At 39.4% G+C, this 24,606-nt stretch overlaps 45 non-coding genes and 7 pseudogenes across 45 annotated transcripts; all 52 read right to left on the bottom strand.

Moving 5' to 3' along the window:
* Positions 1-72: 72 nt before the first annotated feature.
* Positions 73-191, bottom strand: LOC146021448 (5S ribosomal RNA). The gene has a single exon (XR_014450935.1). It is a non-coding gene; the product is annotated as a 5S ribosomal RNA (ribosomal RNA).
* A 345-nt stretch (positions 192-536) lies between these two features.
* LOC146023996 (5S ribosomal RNA) lies at positions 537-655 on the bottom strand. The gene has a single exon (XR_014453395.1). It is a non-coding gene; the product is annotated as a 5S ribosomal RNA (ribosomal RNA).
* Positions 656-1,000: 345 nt separating this feature from the next.
* LOC146022323 (5S ribosomal RNA) lies at positions 1,001-1,119 on the bottom strand. The gene has a single exon (XR_014451786.1). It is a non-coding gene; the product is annotated as a 5S ribosomal RNA (ribosomal RNA).
* A 341-nt stretch (positions 1,120-1,460) lies between these two features.
* Positions 1,461-1,579, bottom strand: LOC146023724 (5S ribosomal RNA). Its single transcript, XR_014453131.1, has one exon. It is a non-coding gene; the product is annotated as a 5S ribosomal RNA (ribosomal RNA).
* Positions 1,580-1,921: 342 nt separating this feature from the next.
* On the bottom strand, positions 1,922-2,040 carry LOC146023105 (5S ribosomal RNA). The gene has a single exon (XR_014452533.1). It is a non-coding gene; the product is annotated as a 5S ribosomal RNA (ribosomal RNA).
* A 418-nt stretch (positions 2,041-2,458) lies between these two features.
* LOC146024265 (5S ribosomal RNA) lies at positions 2,459-2,577 on the bottom strand. Its single transcript, XR_014453651.1, has one exon. It is a non-coding gene; the product is annotated as a 5S ribosomal RNA (ribosomal RNA).
* Positions 2,578-2,919: 342 nt separating this feature from the next.
* LOC146023946 (5S ribosomal RNA) lies at positions 2,920-3,039 on the bottom strand. Its single transcript, XR_014453345.1, has one exon. It is a non-coding gene; the product is annotated as a 5S ribosomal RNA (ribosomal RNA).
* Positions 3,040-3,384: 345 nt separating this feature from the next.
* On the bottom strand, positions 3,385-3,503 carry LOC146024579 (5S ribosomal RNA). The gene has a single exon (XR_014453952.1). It is a non-coding gene; the product is annotated as a 5S ribosomal RNA (ribosomal RNA).
* A 342-nt stretch (positions 3,504-3,845) lies between these two features.
* LOC146021668 (5S ribosomal RNA) lies at positions 3,846-3,964 on the bottom strand. The gene has a single exon (XR_014451145.1). It is a non-coding gene; the product is annotated as a 5S ribosomal RNA (ribosomal RNA).
* A 342-nt stretch (positions 3,965-4,306) lies between these two features.
* Positions 4,307-4,425, bottom strand: LOC146024078 (5S ribosomal RNA). Its single transcript, XR_014453473.1, has one exon. It is a non-coding gene; the product is annotated as a 5S ribosomal RNA (ribosomal RNA).
* Positions 4,426-4,767: 342 nt separating this feature from the next.
* On the bottom strand, positions 4,768-4,886 carry LOC146021462 (5S ribosomal RNA). The gene has a single exon (XR_014450949.1). It is a non-coding gene; the product is annotated as a 5S ribosomal RNA (ribosomal RNA).
* A 418-nt stretch (positions 4,887-5,304) lies between these two features.
* On the bottom strand, positions 5,305-5,423 carry LOC146023134 (5S ribosomal RNA). Its single transcript, XR_014452562.1, has one exon. It is a non-coding gene; the product is annotated as a 5S ribosomal RNA (ribosomal RNA).
* A 342-nt stretch (positions 5,424-5,765) lies between these two features.
* On the bottom strand, positions 5,766-5,884 carry LOC146023326 (5S ribosomal RNA). The gene has a single exon (XR_014452748.1). It is a non-coding gene; the product is annotated as a 5S ribosomal RNA (ribosomal RNA).
* A 345-nt stretch (positions 5,885-6,229) lies between these two features.
* Positions 6,230-6,348, bottom strand: LOC146024506 (5S ribosomal RNA). Its single transcript, XR_014453884.1, has one exon. It is a non-coding gene; the product is annotated as a 5S ribosomal RNA (ribosomal RNA).
* A 345-nt stretch (positions 6,349-6,693) lies between these two features.
* Positions 6,694-6,812, bottom strand: LOC146023622 (5S ribosomal RNA). Its single transcript, XR_014453033.1, has one exon. It is a non-coding gene; the product is annotated as a 5S ribosomal RNA (ribosomal RNA).
* Positions 6,813-7,154: 342 nt separating this feature from the next.
* Positions 7,155-7,273, bottom strand: LOC146024724 (5S ribosomal RNA; annotated as a pseudogene).
* A 342-nt stretch (positions 7,274-7,615) lies between these two features.
* LOC146023581 (5S ribosomal RNA) lies at positions 7,616-7,734 on the bottom strand. The gene has a single exon (XR_014452994.1). It is a non-coding gene; the product is annotated as a 5S ribosomal RNA (ribosomal RNA).
* Positions 7,735-8,076: 342 nt separating this feature from the next.
* On the bottom strand, positions 8,077-8,195 carry LOC146021667 (5S ribosomal RNA). Its single transcript, XR_014451144.1, has one exon. It is a non-coding gene; the product is annotated as a 5S ribosomal RNA (ribosomal RNA).
* Positions 8,196-8,613: 418 nt separating this feature from the next.
* On the bottom strand, positions 8,614-8,732 carry LOC146023133 (5S ribosomal RNA). The gene has a single exon (XR_014452561.1). It is a non-coding gene; the product is annotated as a 5S ribosomal RNA (ribosomal RNA).
* A 342-nt stretch (positions 8,733-9,074) lies between these two features.
* On the bottom strand, positions 9,075-9,193 carry LOC146021451 (5S ribosomal RNA). Its single transcript, XR_014450938.1, has one exon. It is a non-coding gene; the product is annotated as a 5S ribosomal RNA (ribosomal RNA).
* Positions 9,194-9,537: 344 nt separating this feature from the next.
* LOC146021574 (5S ribosomal RNA) lies at positions 9,538-9,656 on the bottom strand. The gene has a single exon (XR_014451054.1). It is a non-coding gene; the product is annotated as a 5S ribosomal RNA (ribosomal RNA).
* Positions 9,657-9,998: 342 nt separating this feature from the next.
* Positions 9,999-10,117, bottom strand: LOC146024721 (5S ribosomal RNA; annotated as a pseudogene).
* A 345-nt stretch (positions 10,118-10,462) lies between these two features.
* On the bottom strand, positions 10,463-10,647 carry LOC146024776 (5S ribosomal RNA; annotated as a pseudogene).
* A 342-nt stretch (positions 10,648-10,989) lies between these two features.
* Positions 10,990-11,108, bottom strand: LOC146024720 (5S ribosomal RNA; annotated as a pseudogene).
* A 345-nt stretch (positions 11,109-11,453) lies between these two features.
* LOC146024775 (5S ribosomal RNA) lies at positions 11,454-11,638 on the bottom strand (annotated as a pseudogene).
* A 345-nt stretch (positions 11,639-11,983) lies between these two features.
* Positions 11,984-12,102, bottom strand: LOC146025070 (5S ribosomal RNA; annotated as a pseudogene).
* A 342-nt stretch (positions 12,103-12,444) lies between these two features.
* Positions 12,445-12,564, bottom strand: LOC146023945 (5S ribosomal RNA). Its single transcript, XR_014453344.1, has one exon. It is a non-coding gene; the product is annotated as a 5S ribosomal RNA (ribosomal RNA).
* A 345-nt stretch (positions 12,565-12,909) lies between these two features.
* LOC146023455 (5S ribosomal RNA) lies at positions 12,910-13,028 on the bottom strand. Its single transcript, XR_014452872.1, has one exon. It is a non-coding gene; the product is annotated as a 5S ribosomal RNA (ribosomal RNA).
* A 342-nt stretch (positions 13,029-13,370) lies between these two features.
* Positions 13,371-13,489, bottom strand: LOC146023965 (5S ribosomal RNA). The gene has a single exon (XR_014453364.1). It is a non-coding gene; the product is annotated as a 5S ribosomal RNA (ribosomal RNA).
* Positions 13,490-13,834: 345 nt separating this feature from the next.
* LOC146021606 (5S ribosomal RNA) lies at positions 13,835-13,953 on the bottom strand. The gene has a single exon (XR_014451085.1). It is a non-coding gene; the product is annotated as a 5S ribosomal RNA (ribosomal RNA).
* A 342-nt stretch (positions 13,954-14,295) lies between these two features.
* Positions 14,296-14,414, bottom strand: LOC146024261 (5S ribosomal RNA). The gene has a single exon (XR_014453647.1). It is a non-coding gene; the product is annotated as a 5S ribosomal RNA (ribosomal RNA).
* A 340-nt stretch (positions 14,415-14,754) lies between these two features.
* LOC146021447 (5S ribosomal RNA) lies at positions 14,755-14,873 on the bottom strand. The gene has a single exon (XR_014450934.1). It is a non-coding gene; the product is annotated as a 5S ribosomal RNA (ribosomal RNA).
* A 345-nt stretch (positions 14,874-15,218) lies between these two features.
* LOC146024578 (5S ribosomal RNA) lies at positions 15,219-15,337 on the bottom strand. Its single transcript, XR_014453951.1, has one exon. It is a non-coding gene; the product is annotated as a 5S ribosomal RNA (ribosomal RNA).
* A 341-nt stretch (positions 15,338-15,678) lies between these two features.
* Positions 15,679-15,797, bottom strand: LOC146021666 (5S ribosomal RNA). The gene has a single exon (XR_014451143.1). It is a non-coding gene; the product is annotated as a 5S ribosomal RNA (ribosomal RNA).
* Positions 15,798-16,139: 342 nt separating this feature from the next.
* Positions 16,140-16,258, bottom strand: LOC146024077 (5S ribosomal RNA). The gene has a single exon (XR_014453472.1). It is a non-coding gene; the product is annotated as a 5S ribosomal RNA (ribosomal RNA).
* A 342-nt stretch (positions 16,259-16,600) lies between these two features.
* LOC146021440 (5S ribosomal RNA) lies at positions 16,601-16,719 on the bottom strand. The gene has a single exon (XR_014450927.1). It is a non-coding gene; the product is annotated as a 5S ribosomal RNA (ribosomal RNA).
* Positions 16,720-17,137: 418 nt separating this feature from the next.
* Positions 17,138-17,256, bottom strand: LOC146024808 (5S ribosomal RNA; annotated as a pseudogene).
* A 342-nt stretch (positions 17,257-17,598) lies between these two features.
* LOC146021446 (5S ribosomal RNA) lies at positions 17,599-17,717 on the bottom strand. The gene has a single exon (XR_014450933.1). It is a non-coding gene; the product is annotated as a 5S ribosomal RNA (ribosomal RNA).
* Positions 17,718-18,062: 345 nt separating this feature from the next.
* Positions 18,063-18,181, bottom strand: LOC146024577 (5S ribosomal RNA). Its single transcript, XR_014453950.1, has one exon. It is a non-coding gene; the product is annotated as a 5S ribosomal RNA (ribosomal RNA).
* A 342-nt stretch (positions 18,182-18,523) lies between these two features.
* On the bottom strand, positions 18,524-18,642 carry LOC146023580 (5S ribosomal RNA). The gene has a single exon (XR_014452993.1). It is a non-coding gene; the product is annotated as a 5S ribosomal RNA (ribosomal RNA).
* Positions 18,643-18,986: 344 nt separating this feature from the next.
* LOC146022360 (5S ribosomal RNA) lies at positions 18,987-19,105 on the bottom strand. Its single transcript, XR_014451819.1, has one exon. It is a non-coding gene; the product is annotated as a 5S ribosomal RNA (ribosomal RNA).
* A 342-nt stretch (positions 19,106-19,447) lies between these two features.
* On the bottom strand, positions 19,448-19,566 carry LOC146023964 (5S ribosomal RNA). The gene has a single exon (XR_014453363.1). It is a non-coding gene; the product is annotated as a 5S ribosomal RNA (ribosomal RNA).
* Positions 19,567-19,911: 345 nt separating this feature from the next.
* LOC146022579 (5S ribosomal RNA) lies at positions 19,912-20,030 on the bottom strand. Its single transcript, XR_014452029.1, has one exon. It is a non-coding gene; the product is annotated as a 5S ribosomal RNA (ribosomal RNA).
* Positions 20,031-20,372: 342 nt separating this feature from the next.
* Positions 20,373-20,491, bottom strand: LOC146024190 (5S ribosomal RNA). Its single transcript, XR_014453580.1, has one exon. It is a non-coding gene; the product is annotated as a 5S ribosomal RNA (ribosomal RNA).
* Positions 20,492-20,836: 345 nt separating this feature from the next.
* Positions 20,837-20,955, bottom strand: LOC146024576 (5S ribosomal RNA). The gene has a single exon (XR_014453949.1). It is a non-coding gene; the product is annotated as a 5S ribosomal RNA (ribosomal RNA).
* Positions 20,956-21,297: 342 nt separating this feature from the next.
* Positions 21,298-21,416, bottom strand: LOC146021665 (5S ribosomal RNA). The gene has a single exon (XR_014451142.1). It is a non-coding gene; the product is annotated as a 5S ribosomal RNA (ribosomal RNA).
* Positions 21,417-21,758: 342 nt separating this feature from the next.
* On the bottom strand, positions 21,759-21,877 carry LOC146024076 (5S ribosomal RNA). Its single transcript, XR_014453471.1, has one exon. It is a non-coding gene; the product is annotated as a 5S ribosomal RNA (ribosomal RNA).
* Positions 21,878-22,219: 342 nt separating this feature from the next.
* Positions 22,220-22,338, bottom strand: LOC146021429 (5S ribosomal RNA). The gene has a single exon (XR_014450916.1). It is a non-coding gene; the product is annotated as a 5S ribosomal RNA (ribosomal RNA).
* A 418-nt stretch (positions 22,339-22,756) lies between these two features.
* On the bottom strand, positions 22,757-22,875 carry LOC146023621 (5S ribosomal RNA). Its single transcript, XR_014453032.1, has one exon. It is a non-coding gene; the product is annotated as a 5S ribosomal RNA (ribosomal RNA).
* A 342-nt stretch (positions 22,876-23,217) lies between these two features.
* On the bottom strand, positions 23,218-23,336 carry LOC146023325 (5S ribosomal RNA). Its single transcript, XR_014452747.1, has one exon. It is a non-coding gene; the product is annotated as a 5S ribosomal RNA (ribosomal RNA).
* Positions 23,337-23,681: 345 nt separating this feature from the next.
* Positions 23,682-23,800, bottom strand: LOC146024575 (5S ribosomal RNA). Its single transcript, XR_014453948.1, has one exon. It is a non-coding gene; the product is annotated as a 5S ribosomal RNA (ribosomal RNA).
* Positions 23,801-24,142: 342 nt separating this feature from the next.
* Positions 24,143-24,261, bottom strand: LOC146021445 (5S ribosomal RNA). The gene has a single exon (XR_014450932.1). It is a non-coding gene; the product is annotated as a 5S ribosomal RNA (ribosomal RNA).
* Positions 24,262-24,606: the final 345 nt, after the last annotated feature.

The following is a 24,606-nucleotide window of genomic DNA, read 5'->3' as shown; positions in this document are numbered from 1 at the left end:
TTGGCAATAAAAAGAAAAAGTTTCCAATTTAAATAGCTAGAGAATAAAAAAATATTGCCAGTAATGGTAAAAAACCTACAGCACCTGGTGTTCCCATGTAGTCACCCACCCAAGTACTAACCAGGCCCATCACTGCTTAGCTTCCAAGATCAGACGAGATTGGGCGTATCCAATGTGGTATGGCTGTAGGTGAGATACAGGAACTTTTTTGCACTCTTCTACTTCTATAACCAGGTAAGCTAAAAAAAAAGTTTCCTAACTGTTTTGGCTTACTGAAAAAAATCATGTGTTGATAATGTAAAAAGACCTACAGGACATGATATAAGCAGGTGGTCCCAAATTAAACTACTAAAGAGGCTCAACACTGTTTAGCTGCCAAAAGCAGTTGGGATTGGGCCTAAACAGTGTGGTAAGTTTTTATGTGATGGCTATTGTGTCTGTTTGACCTCTCCCAAATGTCTGTAATGGCAATAAAAAGAAAAAGTTTCCAACTTAAATAGCTAGAGATTAAAAACAATTTGCCAGTAATGGGAAAAAACCTACAGCACCTGGTGTTCCTATGTGGTCCCCCACCCAAGTACTAACCAGGCCCATCACTGCTTAACTTCCAAGATCAGACGAGATTGGGCGTATCAAATGTGGTATGACTGTACGTGAGATACAGGCACTTGTTTGCACTCTTCTACTTCTATAACCAGGTAAGCTAATAAAAAAGTTTCCTAACTGTTTTGGCTTACTGAAAAAAATCATGTGTTGATAATGTAAAAAGACCTACAGGACATGATATAAGCAGGTGGTCCCAAATTAAACTACTAAAGAGGCTCAACACTGTTTAGCTGCCAAAAGCAGTTGGGATTGGGCCTAAACAGTGTGGTAAGTTTTTAGGTGATGGCTATTGTGTCTGTTTGACCTCTCCCAAATGTCTGTATTGGCAATAAAAAGAAAAAGTTTCCAATTTAAATAGCTAGAGAATGAAAACAATTTGCCAGTAATGGGAAAAAACCTACAGCACCTGGTGTTCCCATGTGGTCACCCACCCAAGTACTAACCAGGCCCATCACTGCTTAGCTTCCAAGATCAGACGAGATTGGGCGTATCCAATGTGGTATGACTGTAGGTGAGATACAGGAACTTTTTTGCACTCTTCTACTTCTATAACCAGGTAAGCTAAAAAAAAAGTTTCCTAACTGTTTTGGCTTACTTAAAAAAATCATGTGTTGATAATGTAAAAAGACCTACAGGACATGATATAAGCAGGTGGTCCCAAATTAAACTACTAAAGAGGCTCAACACTGTTTAGCTGCCAAAAGCAGTTGGGATTGGGCCTAAACAGTGTGGTAAGTTTTTAGGTGATGGCTATTGTGTCTGTTTGACCTCTTCCAAATGTCTGTACTGGCAATAAAAAAAGTTTCCAATTTGAATAGCTAGACAATAAAAACAATTTGCCAGTAATGGGAAAAAACCTACCGCACCTGGTGTTCCCATGTGGTCACCCACCCAAGCACTAACCAGGCCCATCACTGCTTAGCTTCCAAGATCAGACGAGATTGGGCGTATCCAATGTGGTATGGCTGTAGGTGAGATACAGGCACTTTTTTGCACTCTTCTACTTCTATAACCAGGTAAGCTAATAAAAAAGTTTCCTAACTGTTCTGGCTTACTGAAAAAAATCATGTGTTGATAATGTAAAAAGACCTACAGGACATGATATAAGCAGGTGGTCTCAAATTAAACTACTTAAGAGGCTCAACACTGTTTAGCTGCCAAAAGCAGTTGGGATTGGGCCTAAACAGTGTGGTAAGTTTTTATGTGATGGCTATTGTGTCTGTTTGACCTCTTCCAAATGTCTGTACTGGCAATAAAAAAAAGTTTCCAATTTATATAGCTAGAGAATAAAAACAATTTGCCAGTAATGGGAAAAAACCTACAGCAGCTGGTGTTCCCATGTGGTCACCCACCCAAGTACTAACCAGGCCCATCACTGCTTAGCTTCCAAGATCAGACGAGATTGGGCGTATCCAATGTGGTATGGCTGTAGGTGAGATACAGGCACTTTTTTGCTTAGCTTCCAAGATCAGACGAGATTGGGCGTATCCAATGTGGTATGGCTGTAGGTGAGATACAGGCACTTTTTTGCACTCTTCTACTTCTATAACCAGGTAAGCTAATAAAAAAGTTTCCTAACTGTTTTGGCTTACTGAAAAAAATCATGTGTTGATAATGTAAAAAGACCTACAGGACATGATATAAGCAGGTGGTCTAAAATTAAACTACTAAAGAGGCTCAACACTGTTTAGCTGCCAAAAGCAGTTGGGATTGGGCCTAAACAGTGTGGTAAGTTTTTAGGTGACGGCTATTGTGTCTGTTTAACCTCTTCCAAATGTCTGTACTGGCAATAAAAAAAAGTTTCCAATTTAAATAGCTAGAGAATAAAAACAATTTGCCAGTAATGGGAAAAAACCTACAGCACCTGGTGTTCCCATGTGGTCACCCACCCAAGTACTAACCAGGCCCATCACTGCTTAGCTTCCAAGATCAGACAAGATTAGGCTTATTCAATGTGGTATGGCTGTAGGTGAGATACAGGCACTTTTTTGCCCTCTTCTACTTCTGTAACCAGGTAAGCTAATCAAAAAGTTTCCTAACTGTTTTGGCTTACTGAAAAAAATCATGTGTTGATAATGTAAAAAGACCTACAGGACATGATATTAGCATGTGGTCTCAAATTAAACTACTAAAGAGGCTTAACACTGTTTAGCTGCCAAAAGCAGTTGGAATTTTGCCTAAACAGTGTGGTAAGTTTTTAGGTGATGGCTATTGTGTCTGTTTGACCTCTTCCAAATGTCTGTACTGGCAATAAAAAAAAGTTTCCAATTTAAATAGCTAGAGAATAAAAAAATATTGCCAGTAATGGTAAAAAACCTACAGCACCTGGTGTTTCGCATGTAGTCACCCACCCAAGTACTAACCAGGCCCATCACTGCTTAGCTTCCAAGATCAGACGAGATTGGGCGTATCCAATGTGGTATGGCTGTAGGTGAGATACAGGAACTTTTTTGCACTCTTCTACTTCTATAACCAGGTAAGCTAAAAAAAAAGTTTCCTAACTGTTTTGGCTTACTGAAAAAAATCATGTGTTGATAATGTAAAAAGACCTACAGGACATGATATAAGCAGGTGGTCTCAAATTAAACTACTAAAGAGGCTCAACACTGTTTAGCTGCCCAAAGCAGTTGGAATTGGGCCTAAACAGTGTGGTAAGTTTTTATGTGATGGCTATTGTGTCTGTTTGACCTCTCCCAAATGTCTGTATTGGCAATAAAAAGAAAAAGTTTCCAACTTAAATAGCTAGATATTAAAAACAATTTGCCAGTAATGGGAAAAAACCTACAGCACCTGGTGTTCCTATGTGGTCCCCCACCCAAGTACTAACCATGCCCATCACTGCTTAACTTCCAAGATCAGACGAGATTGGGCGTATCCAATGTGGTATGACTGTACGTGAGATACAGGCACTTGTTTGCACTCTTCTACTTCTATAACCAGGTAAGCTAATAAAAAAGTTTCCTAACTGTTTTGGCTTACTGAAAAAAATCATGTGTTGATAATGTAAAAAGACCTACAGGACATGATATAAGCAGGTGGTCCCAAATTAAACTACTAAAGAGGCTCAACACTGTTTAGCTGCCAAAAGCAGTTGGGATTGGGCCTAAACAGTGTGGTAAGTTTTTAGGTGATGGCTATTGTGTCTGTTTGACCTCTTCCAAATGTCTGTACTGGCAATAAAAAAAAGTTTCCAATTTGAATAGCTAGAGAATAAAAACAATTTGCCAGTAATGGGAAAAAACCTACCGCACCTGGTGTTCCCATGTGGTCACCCACCCAAGTACTAACCAGGCCCATCACTGCTTAGCTTCCAAGATCAGACGAGATTGGGCGTATCCAATGTGGTATGGCTGTAGGTGAGATACAGGCACTTTTTTGCACTCTTCTACTTCTATAACCAGGTAAGCTAAGAAAAAAGTTTCCTAACTGTTTTGGCTTACTGAAAAAAATCATGTGTTGATAATGTAAAAAGACCTACAGGACATGATATAAGCAGGTGGTCCCAAATTAAACTACTAAAGAGGCTCAACACTGTTTAGCTGCCAAAAGCAGTTGGGATTGGGCCTAAACAGTGTGGTAAGTTTTTAGGTGATGGCTATTGTGTCTGTTTGACCTCTTCCAAATGTCTGTACTGGCAATAAAAAAGAGTTTCCAATTTGAATAGCTAGACAATAAAAACAATTTGCCAGTAATGGGAAAAAACCTACCGCAACTGGTGTTCCCATGTGGTCACCCACCCAAGTACTAACCAAGCCCATCACTGCTTAGCTTCCAAGATCAGACGAGATTGGGCGTATCCAATGTGGTATGGCTGTAGGTGAGATACAGGCACTTTTTTGCACTCTTCTACTTCTATAACCAGGTAAGCTAATAAAAAAGTTTCCTAACTGTTCTGGCTTACTGAAAAAAATCATGTGTTGATAATGTAAAAAGACCTACAGGACATGATATAAGCAGGTGGTCTCAAATTAAACTACTTAAGAGGCTCAACACTGTTTAGCTGCCAAAAGCAGTTGGGATTGGGCCTAAACAGTGTGGTAAGTTTTTAGGTGATGGCTATTGTGTCTGTTTGACCTCTTCCAAATGTCTGTACTGGCAATAAAAAAAAGTTTCCAATTTATATAGCTAGAGAATAAAAACAATTTGCCAGTAATGGGAAAAAACCTACAGCACCTGGTGTTCCCATGTGGTCACCCACCCAAGTACTAACCAGGCCCATCACTGCTTAGCTTCCAAGATCAGACGAGATTGGGCGTATCCAATGTGGTATGGCTGTAGGTGAGATACAGGCACTTTTTTGCTTAGCTTCCAAGATCAGACGAGATTGGGCGTATCCAATGTGGTATGGCTGTAGGTGAGATACAGGCACTTTTTTGCACTCTTCTACTTCTATAACCAGGTAAGCTAATAAAAAAGTTTCCTAACTGTTTTGGCTTACTGAAAAAAATTATGTGTTGATAATGTAAAAAGACCTACAGGACATGATATAAGCAGGTGGTCTAAAATTAAACTACTAAAGAGGCTCAACACTGTTTAGCTGCCAAAAGCAGTTGGGATTGGGCCTAAACAGTGTGGTAAGTTTTTAGGTGACGGCTATTGGGTCTGTTTAACCTCTTCCAAATGTCTGTACTGGCAATAAAAAAAAGTTTCCAATTTAAATAGCTAGAGAATAAAAACAATTTGCCAGTAATGGGAAAAAACCTACAGCACCTGGTGTTCCCATGTGGTCACCCACCCAAGTACTAACCAGGCCCATCACTGCTTAGCTTCCAAGATCAGACGAGATTAGGCTTATTCAATGTGGTATGGCTGTAGGTGAGATACAGGCACTTTTTTGCCCTCTTCTACTTCTATAACCAGGTAAGCTAATCAAAAAGTTTCCTAACTGTTTTGGCTTACTGAAAAAAATCATGTGTTGATAATGTAAAAAGACCTACAGGACATGATATAAGCATGTGGTCTCAAATTAAACTACTAAAGAGGCTCAACACTGTTTAGCTGCCAAAAGCAGTTGGAATTTTGCCTAAACAGTGTGATAAGTTTTTAGGTGATGGCTATTGTGTCTGTTTGACCTCTTCCAAATGTCTGTACTGGCAATAAAAAAAAGTTTCCAATTTAAATGGCTAGAGAATAAAAAAATATTGCCAGTAATGGTAAAAAACCTACAGCACCTGGTGTTCCCATGTAGTCACCCACCCAAGTACTAACCAGGCCCATCACTGCTTAGCTTCCAAGATCAGACAAGATTGGGCGTATCCAATGTGGTATGGCTGTAGGTGAGATACAGGAACTTTTTTGCACTCTTCTACTTCTATAACCAGGTAAGCTAAAAAAAAAGTTTCCTAACTGTTTTGGCTTACTGAAAAAAATCATGTGTTGATAATGTAAAAAGACCTACAGGACATGATATAAGCAGGTGGTCTCAAATTAAACTACTAAAGAGGCTCAACACTGTTTAGCTGCCCAAAGCAGTTGGAATTGGGCCTAAACAGTGTGGTAAGTTTTTATGTGATGGCTATTGTGTCTGTTTGACCTCTCCCAAATGTCTGTATTGGCAATAAAAAGAAAAAGTTTCCAATTTAAATAGCTAGAGATTAAAAACAATTTGCCAGTAATGGGAAAAAACCTACAGCACCTGGTGTTCCTATGTGGTCCCCCACCCAAGTACTAACCAGGCCTATCACTGCTTAACTTCCAAGATCAGACGAGATTGGGCGTATCCAATGTGGTATGACTGTACGTGAGATACAGGCACTTGTTTGCACTCTTCTACTTCTATAACCAGGTAAGCTAATAAAAAAGTTTCCTAACTGTTTTGGCTTACTGAAAAAAATCATGTGTTGATAATGTAAAAAGACCTACAGGACATGATATAAGCAGGTGGTCTCAAATTAAACTACTAAAGAGGCTCAACACTGTTTAGCTGCCAAAAGCAGCTGGAATTAGGCCTAAACAGTGTGGTAAGTTTTTAGGTGATGGCTATTGTGTCTGTTTGACCTCTCCCAAATGTCTGTATTGGCAATAAAAAGAAAAAGTTTCCAATTTAAATAGCTAGAGAATAAAAACAATTTGCCAGTAATGGGAAAAAACCTACAGCACCTGGTGTTCCCATGTGGTCACCCACCCAAGTACTAACCAGGCCCATCACTGCTTAGCCTCCAAGATCAGACGAGATTAGGCATATTCAATGTGGTATGGCTGTAGGTGAGATACAGGCACTTTTTTGCCCTCTTCTACTTCTATAACCAGGTAAGCTAATCAAAAAGTTTCCTAACTGTTTTGGCTTACTGAAAAAAATCATGTGTTGATAATGTAAAAAGAGCTACAAGACATGATATAAGCATGTGGTCTCAAATTAAACTACTAAAGAGGCTCAACACTGTTTAGCTGCCAAAAGCAGTTGGAATTTTGCCTAAACAGTGTGGTAAGTTTTTAGGTGATGGCTATTGTGTCTGTTTGACCTCTTCCAAATGTCTGTACTGGCAATAAAAAAAAGTTTCCAATTTAAATAGCTAGAGAATAAAAAAATATGGCCAGTAATGGTAAAAAACCTACAGCACCTGGTGTTCCCATGTAGTCCCCCACCCAAGTACTAACAAGGCCCATCACTGCTTAACTTCCAAGATCAGACGAGATTGGGCGTATCCAATGTGGTATGACTGTACGTGAGATACAGGCACTTGTTTGCACTCTTCTACTTCTATAACCAGGTAAGCTAATAAAAAAGTTTCCTAACTGTTTTGGCTTACTGAAAAAAATCATGTGTTGATAATGTAAAAAGACCTACAGGACATGATATAAGCAGGTGGTCCCAAATTAAACTACTAAAGAGACTCAACACTGTTTAGCTGCCAAAAGCAGTTGGGATTGGGCCTAAACAGTGTGGTAAGTTTTTAGGTGATGGCTATTGTGTCTGTTTGACCTCTTCCAAATGTCTGTACTGGCAATAAAAAAAAGTTTCCAATTTGAATAGCTAGAGAATAAAAACAATTTGCCAGTAATGGGAAAAAACCTACCGCACCTGGTGTTCCCATGTGGTCACCTACCCAAGTACTAACCAGGCCCATCACTGCTTAGCTTCCAAGATCAGACGAGATTGGGCGTATCCAATGTGGTATGGCTGTAGGTGAGATACAGGAACTTTTTTGCACTCTTCTACTTCTATAACCAGGTAAGCTAAAAAAAAAGTTTCCTAACTGTTTTGGCTTACTTAAAAAAATCATGTGTTGATAATGTAAAAAGACCTACAGGACATGATATAAGCAGGTGGTCCCAAATTAAACTACTAAAGAGGCTCAACACTGTTTAGCTGCCAAAAGCAGTTGGGATTGGGCCTAAACAGTGTGGTAAGTTTTTAGGTGATGGCTATTGTGTCTGTTTGACCTCTTCCAAATGTCTGTACTGGCAATAAAAAAAAGTTTCCAATTTGAATAGCTAGACAATAAAAACAATTTGCCAGTAATGGGAAAAAACCTACCGCACCTGGTGTTCCCATGTGGTCACCCACCCAAGTACTAACCAGGCCCATCACTGCTTAGCTTCCAAGATCAGACGAGATTGGGCGTATCCAATGTGGTATGGCTGTAGGTGAGATACAGGCACTTTTTTGCTTAGCTTCCAAGATCAGACGAGATTGGGCGTATCCAATGTGGTATGGCTGTAGGTGAGATACAGGCACTTTTTTGCACTCTTCTACTTCTATAACCAGGTAAGCTAATAAAAAAGTTTCCTAACTGTTTTGGCTTACTGAAAAAAATCATGTGTTGATAATGTAAAAAGACCTACAGGACATGATATAAGCAGGTGGTCTAAAATTAAACTACTAAAGAGGCTCAACACTGTTTAGCTGCCAAAAGCAGTTGGGATTAGGCCTAAACAGTGTGGTAAGTTTTTAGGTGACGGCTATTGTGTCTGTTTAACCTCTTCCAAATGTCTGTACTGGCAATAAAAAAAAGTTTCCAATTTAAATAGCTAGAGAATAAAAACAATTTGCCAGTAATGGGAAAAAACCTACAGCACCTGGTGTTCCCATGTGGTCACCCACCCAAGTACTAACCAGGCCCATCACTGCTTAGCTTCCAAGATCAGACGAGATTAGGCTTATTCAATGTGGTATGGCTGTAGGTGAGATACAGGCACTTTTTTGCCCTCTTCTACTTCTATAACCAGGTAAGCTAATCAAAAAGTTTCCTAACTGTTTTGGCTTACTGAAAAAAATCATGTGTTGATAATGTAAAAAGACCTACAGCACATGATATAAGCATGTGGTCTCAAATTAAACTACTAAAGAGGCTCAACACTGTTTAGCTGCCAAAAGCAGTTGGAATTTTGCCTAAACAGTGTGGTAAGTTTTTAGGTGATGGCTATTGTGTCTGTTTGACCTCTTCCAAATGTCTGTACTGGCAATAAAAAAAAGTTTCCAATTTAAATAGCTAGAGAATAAAAAAATATGGCCAGTAATGGTAAAAAACCTACAGCACCTGGTGTTCCCATGTGGTCACCCACCCAAGTACTAACCAGGCCCATCACTGCTTAGCTTCCAAGATCAGACGAGATTGGGCGTATCCAATGTGGTATGGCTGTAGGTGAGATACAGGAACTTTTTTGCACTCTTCTACTTCTATAACCAGGTAAGCTAAAAAAAAAGTTTCCTAACTGTTTTGGCTTACTGAAAAAATCATGTGTTGATAATGTAAAAAGACCTACAGGACATGATATAAGCAGGTGGTCTAAAATTAAACTACTAAAGAGGCTCAACACTGTTTAGCTGCCCAAAGCAGTTGGAATTGGGCCTAAACAGTGTGGTAAGTTTTTATGTGATGGCTATTGTGTCTGTTTGACCTCTCCCAAATGTCTGTATTGGCAATAAAAAGAAAAAGTTTCCAATTTAAATAGCTAGAGAATAAAAACAATTTGCCAGTAATGGGAAAAAACCTACAGCACCTGGTGTTCCTATGTGGTCCCCCACCCAAGTACTAACCAGGCCCATCACTGCTTAACTTCCAAGATCAGACGAGATTGGGCGTATCCAATGTGGTATGACTGTAGGTGAGATACAGGCACTTGTTTGCACTCTTCTACTTCTATAACCAGGTAAGCTAATAAAAAAGTTTCCTAACTGTTTTGGCTTACTGAAAAAAATCATGTGTTGATAATGTAAAAAGACCTACAGGACATGATATAAGCAGGTGGTCCCAAATTAAACTACTAAAGAGGCTCAACACTGTTTAGCTGCCAAAAGCAGTTGGGATTGGGCCTAAACAGTGTGGTAAGTTTTTAGGTGATGGCTATTGTGTCTGTTTGACCTCTTCCAAATGTCTGTACTGGCAATAAAAAAAAGTTTCCAATTTGAATAGCTAGAGAATAAAAACAATTTGCCAGTAATGGGAAAAAACCTACCGCACCTGGTGTTCCCATGTGGTCACCCACCTAAGTACTAACCAGGCCCATCACTGCTTAGCTTCCAAGAACAGACTAGATTGGGCGTATCCAATGTGGTATGGCTGTAGGTGAGATACAGGCACTTTTTTGCACTCTTCTACTTCTATAACCAGGTAAGCTAATAAAAAAGTTTCCTAACTGTTTTGGCTTACTGAAAAAAATCATGTGTTCATAATGTATAAAAAAGACCTACAGGACATGATATAAGCAGGTGGTCTCAAATTAAACTACTTAAGAGGCTCAACACTGTTTAGCTGCCAAAAGCAGTTGGGATTGGGCCTAAACAGTGTGGTAAGTTTTTAGGTGATGGCTATTGTGTCTGTTTGACCTCTTCCAAATGTTTGTACTGGCAATAAAAAAAAGTTTCCAATTTATATAGCTAGAGAATAAAAACAATTTGCCAGTAATGGGAAAAAACCTACAGCACCTGGTGTTCCCATGTGGTCACCCACCCAAGTACTAACCAGGCCCATCACTGCTTAGCTTCCAAGATCAGACGTATCCAATGTGGTATGGCTGTAGGTGAGAGACAGGCACTTTTTTGCTTAGCTTCCAAGATCAGACGAGATTGGGCGTATCCAATGTGGTATGGCTGTAGGTGAGATACAGGCACTTTTTTGCACTCTTCTACTTCTATAACCAGGTAAGCTAATAAAAAAGTTTCCTAACTGTTTTGGCTTACTGAAAAAAATCATGTGTTGATAATGTAAAAAGACCTACAGGACATGATATAAGCAGGTGGTCTCAAATTAAAATACTTAAGAGGCTCAACACTGTTTAGCTGCCAAAAGCAGTTGGGATTGGGCCTAAACAGTGTGGTAAGTTTTTAGGTGATGGCTATTGTGTCTGTTTGACCTCTTCCAAATGTCTGTACTGGCAATAAAAAAAAGTTTCCAATTTGAATAGCTAGAGAATAAAAACAATTTGCCAGTAATGGGAAAAAACCTACCGCACCTGGTGTTCCCATGTGGTCACCCACCTAAGTACTAACCAGGCCCATCACTGCTTAGCTTCCAAGAACAGACTAGATTGGGCGTATCCAATGTGGTATGGCTGTAGGTGAGATACAGGCACTTTTTTGCACTCTTCTACTTCTATAACCAGGTAAGCTAATAAAAAAGTTTCCTAACTGTTTTGGCTTACTGAAAAAAATCATGTGTTCATAATGTATAAAAAAGACCTACAGGACATGATATAAGCAGGTGGTCTCAAATTAAACTACTTAAGAGGCTCAACACTGTTTAGCTGCCAAAAGCAGTTGGGATTGGGCCTAAACAGTGTGGTAAGTTTTTAGGTGATGGCTATTGTGTCTGTTTGACCTCTTCCAAATGTTTGTACTGGCAATAAAAAAAAGTTTCCAATTTATATAGCTAGAGAATAAAAACAATTTGCCAGTAATGGGAAAAAACCTACAGCACCTGGTGTTCCCATGTGGTCACCCACCCAAGTACTAACCAGGCCCATCACTGCTTAGCTTCCAAGATCAGACGTATCCAATGTGGTATGGCTGTAGGTGAGATACAGGCACTTTTTTGCTTAGCTTCCAAGATCAGACGAGATTGGGCGTATCCAATGTGGTATGGCTGTAGGTGAGATACAGGCACTTTTTTGCACTCTTCTACTTCTATAACCAGGTAAGCTAAAAAAAAAGTTTCCTAACTGTTTTGGCTTACTGAAAAAAATCATGTGTTGATAATGTAAAAAGACCTACAGGACATGATATAAGCAGGTGGTCGCAAATTAAACTACTAAAGAGGCTCAACACTGTTTAGCTGCCCAAAGCAGTTGGAATTAAGCCTAAACAGTGTGGTAAGTTTTTATGTGATGGCTATTGTGTCTGTTTGACCTCTCCCAAATGTCTGTATTGGCAATAAAAAGAAAATGTTTCCAATTTAAATAGCTAGAGAATAAAAACAATTTGCCAGTAATGGGAAAAAACCTACAGCACCTGGTGTTCCCATGTGGTCCACCACCCAAGTACTAACCATGCCCATCACTGCTTAACTTCCAAGATCAGACGAGATTAGGCTTATTCAATGTGGTATGGCTGTGGGTAAGATACAGGCACTTTTTTGCCCTCTTCTACTTCTATAACCAGGTAAGCTAATAAAAAAGTTTCCTAACTGTTTTGGCTTACTGAAAAAAATCATGTGTTGATAATGTAAAAAGACCTACAGGACATGATATTAGCATGTGGTCTCAAATTAAACTACTAAAGAGGCTTAACACTGTTTAGCTGCCAAAAGCAGTTGGAATTTTGCCTAAACAGTGTGGTAAGTTTTTAGGTGATGGCTATTGTGTCTGTTTGACCTCTTCCAAATGTCTGTACTGGCAATAAAAAAAAGTTTCCAATTTAAATAGCTAGAGAATAAAAAAATATTGCCAGTAATGGTAAAAAACCTACAGCACCTGGTGTTTCGCATGTAGTCACCCACCCAAGTACTAACCAGGCCCATCACTGCTTAGCTTCCAAGATCAGACGAGATTGGGCGTATCCAATGTGGTATGGCTGTAGGTGAGATACAGGAACTTTTTTGCACTCTTCTACTTCTATAACCAGGTAAGCTAAAAAAAAAGTTTCCTAACTGTTTTGGCTTACTGAAAAAAATCATGTGTTGATAATGTAAAAAGACCTACAGGACATGATATAAGCAGGTGGTCTCAAATTAAACTACTAAAGAGGCTCAACACTGTTTAGCTGCCCAAAGCAGTTGGAATTGGGCCTAAACAGTGTGGTAAGTTTTTATGTGATGGCTATTGTGTCTGTTTGACCTCTCCCAAATGTCTGTATTGGCAATAAAAAGAAAAAGTTTCCAACTTAAATAGCTAGAGATTAAAAACAATTTGCCAGTAATGGGAAAAAACCTACAGCACCTGGTGTTCCTATGTGGTCCCCCACCCAAGTACTAACCAGGCCCATCACTGCTTAACTTCCAAGATCAGACGAGATTGGGCGTATCCAATGTGGTATGACTGTACGTGAGATACAGGCACTTGTTTGCACTCTTCTACTTCTATAACCAGGTAAGCTAATAAAAAAGTTTCCTAACTGTTTTGGCTTACTGAAAAAAATCATGTGTTGATAATGTAAAAAGACCTACAGGACATGATATAAGCAGGTGGTCCCAAATTAAACTACTAAAGAGGCTCAACACTGTTTAGCTGCCAAAAGCAGTTGGGATTGGGCCTAAACAGTGTGGTAAGTTTTTAGGTGATGGCTATTGTGTCTGTTTGACCTCTTCCAAATGTCTGTACTGGCAATAAAAAAAAGTTTCCAATTTGAATAGCTAGACAATAAAAACAATTTGCCAGTAATGGGAAAAAACCTACCGCACCTGGTGTTCCCATGTGGTCACCCACCCAAGTACTAACCAGGCCAATCACTGCTTAGCTTCCAAGATCAGACGAGATTGGGCGTATCCAATGTGGTATGGCTGTAGGTGAGATACAGGCACTTTTTTGCACTCTTCTACTTCTATAACCAGGTAAGCTAAGAAAAAAGTTTCCTAACTGTTTTGGCTTACTGAAAAAAATCATGTGTTGATAATGTAAAAAGACCTACAGGACATGATATAAGCAGGTGGTCTCAAATTAAACTACTAAAGAGGCTCAACACTGTTTAGCTGCCAAAAGCAGCTGGAATTAGGCCTAAACAGTGAGGTAAGTTTTTAGGTGATGGCTATTGTGTCTGTTTGACCTCTCCCAAATGTCTGTATTGGCAATAAAAAGAAAAAGTTTCCAATTTAAATAGCTAGAGAATAAAAACAATTTGCCAGTAATGGGAAAAAACCTACAGCACCTGGTGTTCCCATGTGGTCACCCACCCAAGTACTAACCAGGCCCATCACTGCTTAGCTTCCAAGATCAGACGAGATTGGGCGTATCCAATGTGATATGACTGTAGGTGAGATACAGGAACTTTTTTGCACTCTTCTACTTCTATAACCAGGTAAGCTAAAAAAAAAGTTTCCTAACTGTTTTGGCTTACTTAAAAAAATCATGTGTTGATAATGTAAAAAGACCTACAGGACATGATATAAGCAGGTGGTCCCAAATTAAACTACTAAAGAGGCTCAACACTGTTTAGCTGCCAAAAGCAGTTGGGATTAGGCCTAAACAGTGTGGTAAGTTTTTAGGTGATGGCTATTGTGTCTGTTTGACCTCTTCCAAATGTCTGTACTGGCAATAAAAAAAAGTTTCCAATTTGAATAGCTAGACAATAAAAACAATTTGCCAGTAATGGGAAAAAAACTACCGCAACTGGTGTTCCCATGTGGTCACCCACCCAAGTACTAACCAAGCCCATCACTGCTTAGCTTCCAAGATCAGACGAGATTGGGCGTATCCAATGTGGTATGGCTGTAGTTGAGATACAGGCAATTTTGCACTCTTCTACTTCTATAACCAGGTAAGCTAATAAAAAAGTTTCCTAACTGTTCTGGCTTACTGAAAAAAATCATGTGTTGATAATGTAAAAAGACCTACAGGACATGATATAAGCAGGTGGTCTCAAATTAAACTACTTAAGAGGCTCAACACTGTTTAGCTGCCAAAAGCAGTTGGAATTTCGCCTAAACAGTGTGGTAAGTTTTTAGGTGATGGCTATTGTGTCTGTTTGACCTCTTCCAAATGTCTGTACTGGCAATAAAAAAAAGTTTCCAATTTAAATAGCTAGAGAATAAAAAAATATTGCCAGTAATGGTAAAAAACCTACAGCACCTGGTGTTCCCATGTAGTCACCCACCCAAGTACTAACCAGGCCCATCACTGCTTAGCTTCCAAGATCAGACGAGATTGGGCGTATCCAATGTGGTATGGCTGTAGGTGAGATACAGGCACTTTTTTGCACTCTTCTACTTCTATAACCAGGTAAGCTAAAAAAAAAGTTTCCTAACTGTTTTGGCTTACTGAAAAAAATCATGTGTTGATAATGTAAAAAGACCTACAGGACATGATATAAGCAGGTGGTCTCAAATTAAACTACTAAAGAGGCTCAACACTGTTTAGCTGCCCAAAGCAGTTGGAATTGGGCCTAAACAGTGTGGTAAGTTTTTATGTGATGGCTATTGTGTCTGTTTGACCTCTCCCAAATGTCTGTATTGGCAATAAAAAGAAAAAGTTTCCAACTTAAATAGCTAGAGATTAAAAACAATTTGCCAGTAATGGGAAAAAACCTACAGCACCTGGTGTTCCTATGTGGTCCCCCACCCAAGTACTAACCATGCCCATCACTGCTTAACTTCCAAGATCAGACGAGATTGGGCGTATCCAATGTGGTATGACTGTACGTGAGATACAGGCACTTGTTTGCACTCTTCTACTTCTATAACCAGGTAAGCTAATAAAAAAGTTTCCTAACTGTTTTGGCTTACTGAAAAAAATCATGTGTTGATAATGTAAAAAGACCTACAGGACATGATATAAGCAGGTGGTCCCAAATTAAACTACTAAAGAGGCTCAACACTGTTTAGCTGCCAAAAGCAGTTGGGATTGGGCCTAAACAGTGTGGTAAGTTTTTAGGTGATGGCTATTGTGTCTGTTTGACCTCTTCCAAATGTCTGTACTGGCAATAAAAAAAGTTTCCAATTTGAATAGCTAGAGAATAAAAACAATTTGCCAGTAATGGGAAAAAACCTACCGCACCTGGTGTTCCCATGTGGTCACCCACCCAAGTACTAACCAGGCCCATCACTGCTTAGCTTCCAAGATCAGACGAGATTGGGCGTATCCAATGTGGTATGGCTGTAGGTGAGATACAGGCACTTTTTTGCACTCTTCTACTTCTATAACCAGGTAAGCTAAGAAAAAAGTTTCCTAACTGTTTTGGCTTACTGAAAAAAATCATGTGTTGATAATGTAAAAAGACCTACAGGACATGATATAAGCAGGTGGTCCCAAATTAAACTACTAAAGAGGCTCAACACTGTTTAGCTGCCAAAAGCAGTTGGGATTGGGCCTAAACAGTGTGGTAAGTTTTTAGGTGATGGCTATTGTGTCTGTTTGACCTCTTCCAAATGTCTGTACTGGCAATAAAAAAGAGTTTCCAATTTGAATAGCTAGACAATAAAAACAATTTGCCAGTAATGGGAAAAAACCTACCGCAACTGGTGTTCCCATGTGGTCACCCACCCAAGTACTAACCAAGCCCATCACTGCTTAGCTTCCAAGATCAGACGAGATTGGGCGTATCCAATGTGGTATGGCTGTAGGTGAGATACAGGCACTTTTTTGCACTCTTCTACTTCTATAACCAGGTAAGCTAATAAAAAAGTTTCCTAACTGTTCTGGCTTACTGAAAAAAATCATGTGTTGATAATGTAAAAAGACCTACAGGACATGATATAAGCAGGTGGTCTCAAATTAAACTACTTAAGAGGCTCAACACTGTTTAGCTGCCAAAAGCAGTTGGGATTGGGCCTAAACAGTGTGGTAAGTTTTTAGGTGATGGCTATTGTGTCTGTTTGACCTCTTCCAAATGTCTGTACTGGCAATAAAAAAAAGTTTCCAATTTATATAGCTAGAGAATAAAAACAATTTGCCAGTAATGGGAAAAAACCTACAGCACCTGGTGTTCCCATGTGGTCACCCACCCAAGTACTAACCAGGCCCATCACTGCTTAGCTTCCAAGATCAGACGAGATTGGGCGTATCCAATGTGGTATGGCTGTAGGTGAGATACAGGCACTTTTTTGCTTAGCTTCCAAGATCAGACGAGATTGGGCGTATCCAATGTGGTATGGCTGTAGGTGAGATACAGGCACTTTTTTGCACTCTTCTACTTCTATAACCAGGTAAGCTAATAAAAAAGTTTCCTAACTGTTTTGGCTTACTGAAAAAAATTATGTGTTGATAATGTAAAAAGACCTACAGGACATGATATAAGCAGGTGGTCTAAAATTAAACTACTAAAGAGGCTCAACACTGTTTAGCTGCCAAAAGCAGTTGGGATTGGGCCTAAACAGTGTGGTAAGTTTTTAGGTGACGGCTATTGGGTCTGTTTAACCTCTTCCAAATGTCTGTACTGGCAATAAAAAAAAGTTTCCAATTTAAATAGCTAGAGAATAAAAACAATTTGCCAGTAATGGGAAAAAACCTACAGCACCTGGTGTTCCCATGTGGTCACCTACCCAAGTACTAACCAGGCCCATCACTGCTTAGCCTCCAAGATCAGACGAGATTAGGCATATTAAATGTGGTATGGCTGTAGGTGAGATACAGGCACTTTTTTGCCCTCTTCTACTTCTATAACCAGGTAAGCTAATCAAAAAGTTTCCTAACTGTTTTGGCTTACTGAAAAAAATCATGTGTTGATAATGTAAAAAGAGCTACAGGACATGATATAAGCATGTGGTCTCAAATTAAACTACTAAAGAGGCTCAACACTGTTTAGCTGCCAAAAGCAGTTGGAATTTTGCCTAAACAGTGTGGTAAGTTTTTAGGTGATGGCTATTGTGTCTGTTTGACCTCTTCCAAATGTCTGTACTGGCAATAAAAAAAAGTTTCCAATTTAAATAGCTAGAGAATAAAAAACTATGGCCAGTAATGGTAAAAAACCTACAGCACCTGGTGTTCCCATGTAGTCACCCACCCAAGTACTAACCAGGCCCATCACTGCTTAGCTTCCAAGATCAGACGAGATTGGGCGTATCCAATGTGGTATGGCTGTAGGTGAGATACAGGAACTTTTTTGCACTCTTCTACTTCTATAACCAGGTAAGCTAAAAAAAAAGTTTCCTAACTGTTTTGGCTTACTGAAAAAAATCATGTGTTGATAATGTAAAAAGACCTACAGGACATGATATAAGCAGGTGGTCTCAAATTAAACTACTAAAGAGGCTCAACACTGTTTAGCTGCCCAAAGCAGTTGGAATTGGGCCTAAACAGTGTGGTAAGTTTTTATGTGATGGCTATTGTGTCTGTTTGACCTCTCCCAAATGTCTGTATTGGCAATAAAAAGAAAAAGTTTCCAATTTAAATAGCTAGAGATTAAAAACAATTTGCCAGTAATGGGAAAAAACCTACAGCACCTGGTGTTCCTATGTGGTCCCCCACCCAAGTACTAACCATGCCCATCACTGCTTAACTTCCAAGATCAGACGAGATTGGGCGTATCCAATGTGGTATGACTGTACGTGAGATACAGGCACTTGTTTGCACTCTTCTACTTCTATAACCAGGTAAGCTAATAAAAAAGTTTCCTAACTGTTTTGGCTTACTGAAAAAAATCATGTGTTGATAATGTAAAAAGACCTACAGGACATGATATAAGCAGGTGGTCCCAAATTAAACTACTAAAGAGGCTCAACACTGTTTAGCTGCCAAAAGCAGTTGGGATTGGGCCTAAACAGTGTGGTAAGTTTTTAGGTGATGGCTATTGTGTCTGTTTGACCTCTTCCAAATGTCTGTACTGGCAATAAAAAAAAGTTTCCAATTTGAATAGCTAGAGAATAAAAACAATTTGCCAGTAATGGGAAAAAACCTACCGCACCTGGTGTTCCCATGTGGTCACCTACCCAAGTACTAACCAGGCCCATCACTGCTTAGCTTCCAAGATCAGACGAGATTGGGCGTATCCAATGTGGTATGGCTGTAGGTGAGATACAGGCACTTGTTTGCACTCTTCTACTTCTATAACCAGGTAAGCTAAGAAAAAAGTTTCCTAACTGTTTTGGCTTACTGAAAAAAATCATGTGTTGATAATGTAAAAAGACCTACAGGACATGATATAAGCATGTTGTCTCAAGTTAAACTGCTAAAGAGGCTCAACACTGTTTAGCTGCCAAAAGCAGTTGGAATTGGGCCTAAACAGTGTGGTAAGTTTTTATGTGATGGCTATTGTGTCTGTTTGACCTCTCCCAAATGTCTGTATTGGCAATAAAAAGAAAAAGTTTCCAATTTAAATAGCTAGAGAATAAAAACAATTTGCCAGTAATGGGAAAAACCTACAGCACCTGGTGTTCCCATGTGGTCTCCCACCCAAGTACTAAACAGGCCCAACACTGCTTAACTTCCAAGATCAGACGAGATTGGGCGTATCCAATGTGGTATGACTGTAGGTGAGATACAGGAACTTTTTTGCACTCTTCTACTTCTATAACCAGGTAAGCTAATAAAAAAGTTTCCTAACTGTTTTGGCTTACTGAAAAAAATCATGTGTTGATAATGTAAAAAGACCTACAGGACATGATATAAGCAGGTGGTCCCAAATTAAACTACTAAAGAGGCTCAACACTGTTTAGCTGCCAAAAGCAGTTGGGATTGGGCCTAAACAGTGTGGTAAGTTTTTAGGTGATGGCTATTGTGTCTGTTTGACCTCTTCCAAATGTCTGTACTGGCAATAAAAAAAAGTTTCCAATTTGAATAGCTAGACAATAAAAACAATTTGCCAGTAATGGGAAAAAACCTACCGCACCTGGTGTTCCCATGTGGTCACCCACCCAAGTACTAACCAGGCCAATCACTGCTTAGCTTCCAAGATCAGACGAGATTGGGCGTATCCAATGTGGTATGGCTGTAGGTGAGATACAGGCACTTTTTTGCACTCTTCTACTTCTATAACCAGGTAAGCTAAGAAAAAAGTTTCCTAACTGTTTTGGCTTACTGAAAAAAATCATGTGTTGATAATGTAAAAAGACCTACAGGACATGATATAAGCAGGTGGTCTCAAATTAAACTACTAAAGAGGCTCAACACTGTTTAGCTGCCAAAAGCAGCTGGAATTAGGCCTAAACAGTGAGGTAAGTTTTTAGGTGATGGCTATTGTGTCTGTTTGACCTCTCCCAAATGTCTGTATTGGCAATAAAAAGAAAAAGTTTCCAATTTAAATAGCTAGAGAATAAAAACAATTTGCCAGTAATGGGAAAAAACCTACAGCACCTGGTGTTCCCATATGGTCACCCACCCAAGTACTAACCAGGCCCATCACTGCTTAGCTTCCAAGATCAGACGAGATTGGGCGTATCCAATGTGATATGACTGTAGGTGAGATACAGGAACTTTTTTGCACTCTTCTACTTCTATAACCAGGTAAGCTAAAAAAAAAGTTTCCTAACTGTTTTGGCTTACTTAAAAAAATCATGTGTTGATAATGTAAAAAGACCTACAGGACATGATATAAGCAGGTGGTCTCAAATTAAACTACTTAAGAGGCTCAACACTGTTTAGCTGCCAAAAGCAGTTGGAATTTCGCCTAAACAGTGTGGTAAGTTTTTAGGTGATGGCTATTGTGTCTGTTTGACCTCTTCCAAATGTCTGTACTGGCAATAAAAAAAAGTTTCCAATTTAAATAGCTAGAGAATAAAAAAATATTGCCAGTAATGGTAAAAAACCTACAGCACCTGGTGTTCCCATGTAGTCACCCACCCAAGTACTAACCAGGCCCATCACTGCTTAGCTTCCAAGATAAGACGAGATTGGGCGTATCCAATGTGGTATGGCTGTAGGTGAGATACAGGAACTTTTTTGCACTCTTCTACTTCTATAACCAGGTAAGCTAAAAAAAAAGTTTCCTAACTGTTTTGGCTTACTGAAAAAAATCATGTGTTGATAATGTAAAAAGACCTACAGGACATGATATAAGCAGGTGGTCTCAAATTAAACTACTAAAGAGGCTCAACACTGTTTAGCTGCCCAAAGCAGTTGGAATTGGGCCTAAACAGTGTGGTAAGTTTTTATGTGATGGCTATTGTGTCTGTTTGACCTCTCCCAAATGTCTGTATTGGCAATAAAAAGAAAAAGTTTCCAACTTAAATAGCTAGAGATTAAAAACAATTTGCCAGTAATGGGAAAAAACCTACAGCACCTGGTGTTCCTATGTGGTCCCCCACCCAAGTACTAACCATGCCCATCACTGCTTAACTTCCAAGATCAGACGAGATTGGGCGTATCCAATGTGGTATGACTGTACGTGAGATACAGGCACTTGTTTGCACTCTTCTACTTCTATAACCAGGTAAGCTAATAAAAAAGTTTCCTAACTGTTTTGGCTTACTGAAAAAAATCATGTGTTGATAATGTAAAAAGACCTACAGGACATGATATAAGCAGGTGGTCCCAAATTAAACTACTAAAGAGGCTCAACACTGTTTAGCTGCCAAAAGCAGTTGGGATTGGGCCTAAACAGTGTGGTAAGTTTTTAGGTGATGGCTATTGTGTCTGTTTGACCTCTTCCAAATGTCTGTACTGGCAATAAAAAAAAGTTTCCAATTTGAATAGCTAGAGAATAAAAACAATTTGCCAGTAATGGGAAAAAACCTACCGCACCTGGTGTTCCCATGTGGTCACCCACCCAAGTACTAACCAGGCCCATCACTGCTTAGCTTCCAAGATCAGACGAGATTGGGCGTATCCAATGTGGTATGGCTGTAGGTGAGATACAGGCACTTTTTTGCACTCTTCTACTTCTATAACCAGGTAAGCTAAGAAAAAAGTTTCCTAACTGTTTTGGCTTACTGAAAAAAATCATGTGTTGATAATGTAAAAAGACCTACAGGACATGATATAAGCAGGTGGTCCCAAATTAAACTACTAAAGAGGCTCAACACTGTTTAGCTGCCAAAAGCAGTTGGGATTGGGCCTAAACAGTGTGGTAAGTTTTTAGGTGATGGCTATTGTGTCTGTTTGACCTCTTCCAAATGTCTGTACTGGCAATAAAAAAGAGTTTCCAATTTGAATAGCTAGACAATAAAAACAATTTGCCAGTAATGGGAAAAAACCTACCGCAACTGGTGTTCCCATGTGGTCACCCACCCAAGTACTAACCAAGCCCATCACTGCTTAGCTTCCAAGATCAGACGAGATTGGGCGTATCCAATGTGGTATGGCTGTAGGTGAGATACAGGCACTTTTTTGCACTCTTCTACTTCTATAACCAGGTAAGCTAATAAAAAAGTTTCCTAACTGTTCTGGCTTACTGAAAAAAATCATGTGTTGATAATGTAAAAAGACCTACAGGACATGATATAAGCAGGTGGTCTCAAATTAAACTACTTAAGAGGCTCAACACTGTTTAGCTGCCAAAAGCAGTTGGGATTGGGCCTAAACAGTGTGGTAAGTTTTTAGGTGATGGCTATTGTGTCTGTTTGACCTCTTCCAAATGTCTGTACTGGCAATAAAAAAAAGTTTCCAATTTATATAGCTAGAGAATAAAAACAATTTGCCAGTAATGGGAAAAAACCTACAGCACCTGGTGTTCCCATGTGGTCACCCACCCAAGTACTAACCAGGCCCATCACTGCTTAGCTTCCAAGATCAGACGAGATTGGGCGTATCCAATGTGGTATGGCTGTAGGTGAGATACAGGCACTTTTTTGCTTAGCTTCCAAGATCAGACGAGATTGGGCGTATCCAATGTGGTATGGCTGTAGGTGAGATACAGGCACTTTTTTGCACTCTTCTACTTCTATAACCAGGTAAGCTAATAAAAAAGTTTCCTAACTGTTTTGGCTTACTGAAAAAAATTATGTGTTGATAATGTAAAAAGACCTACAGGACATGATATAAGCAGGTGGTCTAAAATTAAACTACTAAAGAGGCTCAACACTGTTTAGCTGCCAAAAGCAGTTGGGATTGGGCCTAAACAGTGTGGTAAGTTTTTAGGTGACGGCTATTGGGTCTGTTTAACCTCTTCCAAATGTCTGTACTGGCAATAAAAAAAAGTTTCCAATTTAAATAGCTAGAGAATAAAAACAATTTGCCAGTAATGGGAAAAAACCTACAGCACCTGGTGTTCCCATGTGGTCACCCACCCAAGTACTAACCAGGCCCATCACTGCTTAGCCTCCAAGATCAGACGAGATTAGGCATATTCAATGTGGTATGGCTGTAGGTGAGATACAGGCACTTTTTTGCCCTCTTCTACTTCTATAACCAGGTAAGCTAATCAAAAAGTTTCCTAACTGTTTTGGCTTACTGAAAAAAATCATGTGTTGATAATGTAAAAAGAGCTACAGGACATGATATAAGCATGTGGTCTCAAATTAAACTACTAAAGAGGCTCAACACTGTTTAGCTGCCAAAAGCAGTTGGAATTTTGCCTAAACAGTGTGGTAAGTTTTTAGGTGATGGCTATTGTGTCTGTTTGACCTCTTCCAAATGTCTGTACTGGCAATAAAAAAAAGTTTCCAATTTAAATAGCTAGAGAATAAAAAAATATGGCCAGTAATGGTAAAAAACCTACAGCACCTGGTGTTCCCATGTAGTCACCCACCCAAGTACTAACCAGGCCCATCACTGCTTAGCTTCCAAGATCAGACAAGATTGGGCGTATCCAATGTGGTATGGCTGTAGGTGAGATACAGGAACTTTTTTGCACTCTTCTACTTCTATAACCAGGTAAGCTAAAAAAAAAGTTTCCTAACTGTTTTGGCTTACTGAAAAAAATCATGTGTTGATAATGTAAAAAGACCTACAGGACATGATATAAGCAGGTGGTCTCAAATTAAACTACTAAAGAGGCTCAACACTGTTTAGCTGCCCAAAGCAGTTGGAATTGGGCCTAAACAGTGTGGTAAGTTTTTATGTGATGGCTATTGTGTCTGTTTGACCTCTCCCAAATGTCTGTATTGGCAATAAAAAGAAAAAGTTTCCAATTTAAATAGCTAGAGATTAAAAACAATTTGCCAGTAATGGGAAAAAACCTACAGCACCTGGTGTTCCTATGTGGTCCCCCACCCAAGTACTAACCATGCCCATCACTGCTTAACTTCCAAGATCAGACGAGATTGGGCGTATCCAATGTGGTATGACTGTACGTGAGATACAGGCACTTGTTTGCACTCTTCTACTTCTATAACCAGGTAAGCTAATAAAAAAGTTTCCTAACTGTTTTGGCTTACTGAAAAAAATCATGTGTTGATAATGTAAAAAGACCTACAGGACATGATATAAGCAGGTGGTCCCAAATTAAACTACTAAAGAGGCTCAACACTGTTTAGCTGCCAAAAGCAGTTGGGATTGGGCCTAAACAGTGTGGTAAGTTTTTAGGTGATGGCTATTGTGTCTGTTTGACCTCTTCCAAATGTCTGTACTGGCAATAAAAAAAAGTTTCCAATTTAAATAGCTAGAGAATAAAAAAATATGGCCAGTAATGGTAAAAAACCTACAGCACCTGGTGTTCCCATGTAGTCACCCACCCAAGTACTAACCAGGCCCATCACTGCTTAGCTTCCAAGATCAGACGAGATTGGGCGTATCCAATGTGGTATGGCTGTAGGTGAGATACAGGAACTTTTTTGCACTCTTCTACTTCTATAACCAGGTAAGCTAAAAAAAAAGTTTCCTAACTGTTTTGGCTTACTGAAAAAAATCATGTGTTGATAATGTAAAAAGACCTACAGGACATGATATAAGCAGGTGGTCTCAAATTAAACTACTAAAGAGGCTCAACACTGTTTAGCTGCCCAAAGCAGTTGGAATTGGGCCTAAACAGTGTGGTAAGTTTTTATGTGATGGCTATTGTGTCTGTTTGACCTCTCCCAAATGTCTGTATTGGCAATAAAAAGAAAAAGTTTCCAATTTAAATAGCTAGAGATTAAAAACAATTTGCCAGTAATGGGAAAA

The sequence above is a fragment of the Crinia signifera genome, chromosome 7 (genome assembly GCF_055691185.1).
Source record: "Crinia signifera chromosome 7, ASM5569118v1, whole genome shotgun sequence".
NCBI lineage: Eukaryota > Metazoa > Chordata > Amphibia > Anura > Myobatrachidae > Crinia > Crinia signifera.
The sequence above is the reverse complement of the archived record's forward strand: the minus strand, read 5'-3'. Positions and strand labels throughout refer to the sequence as shown.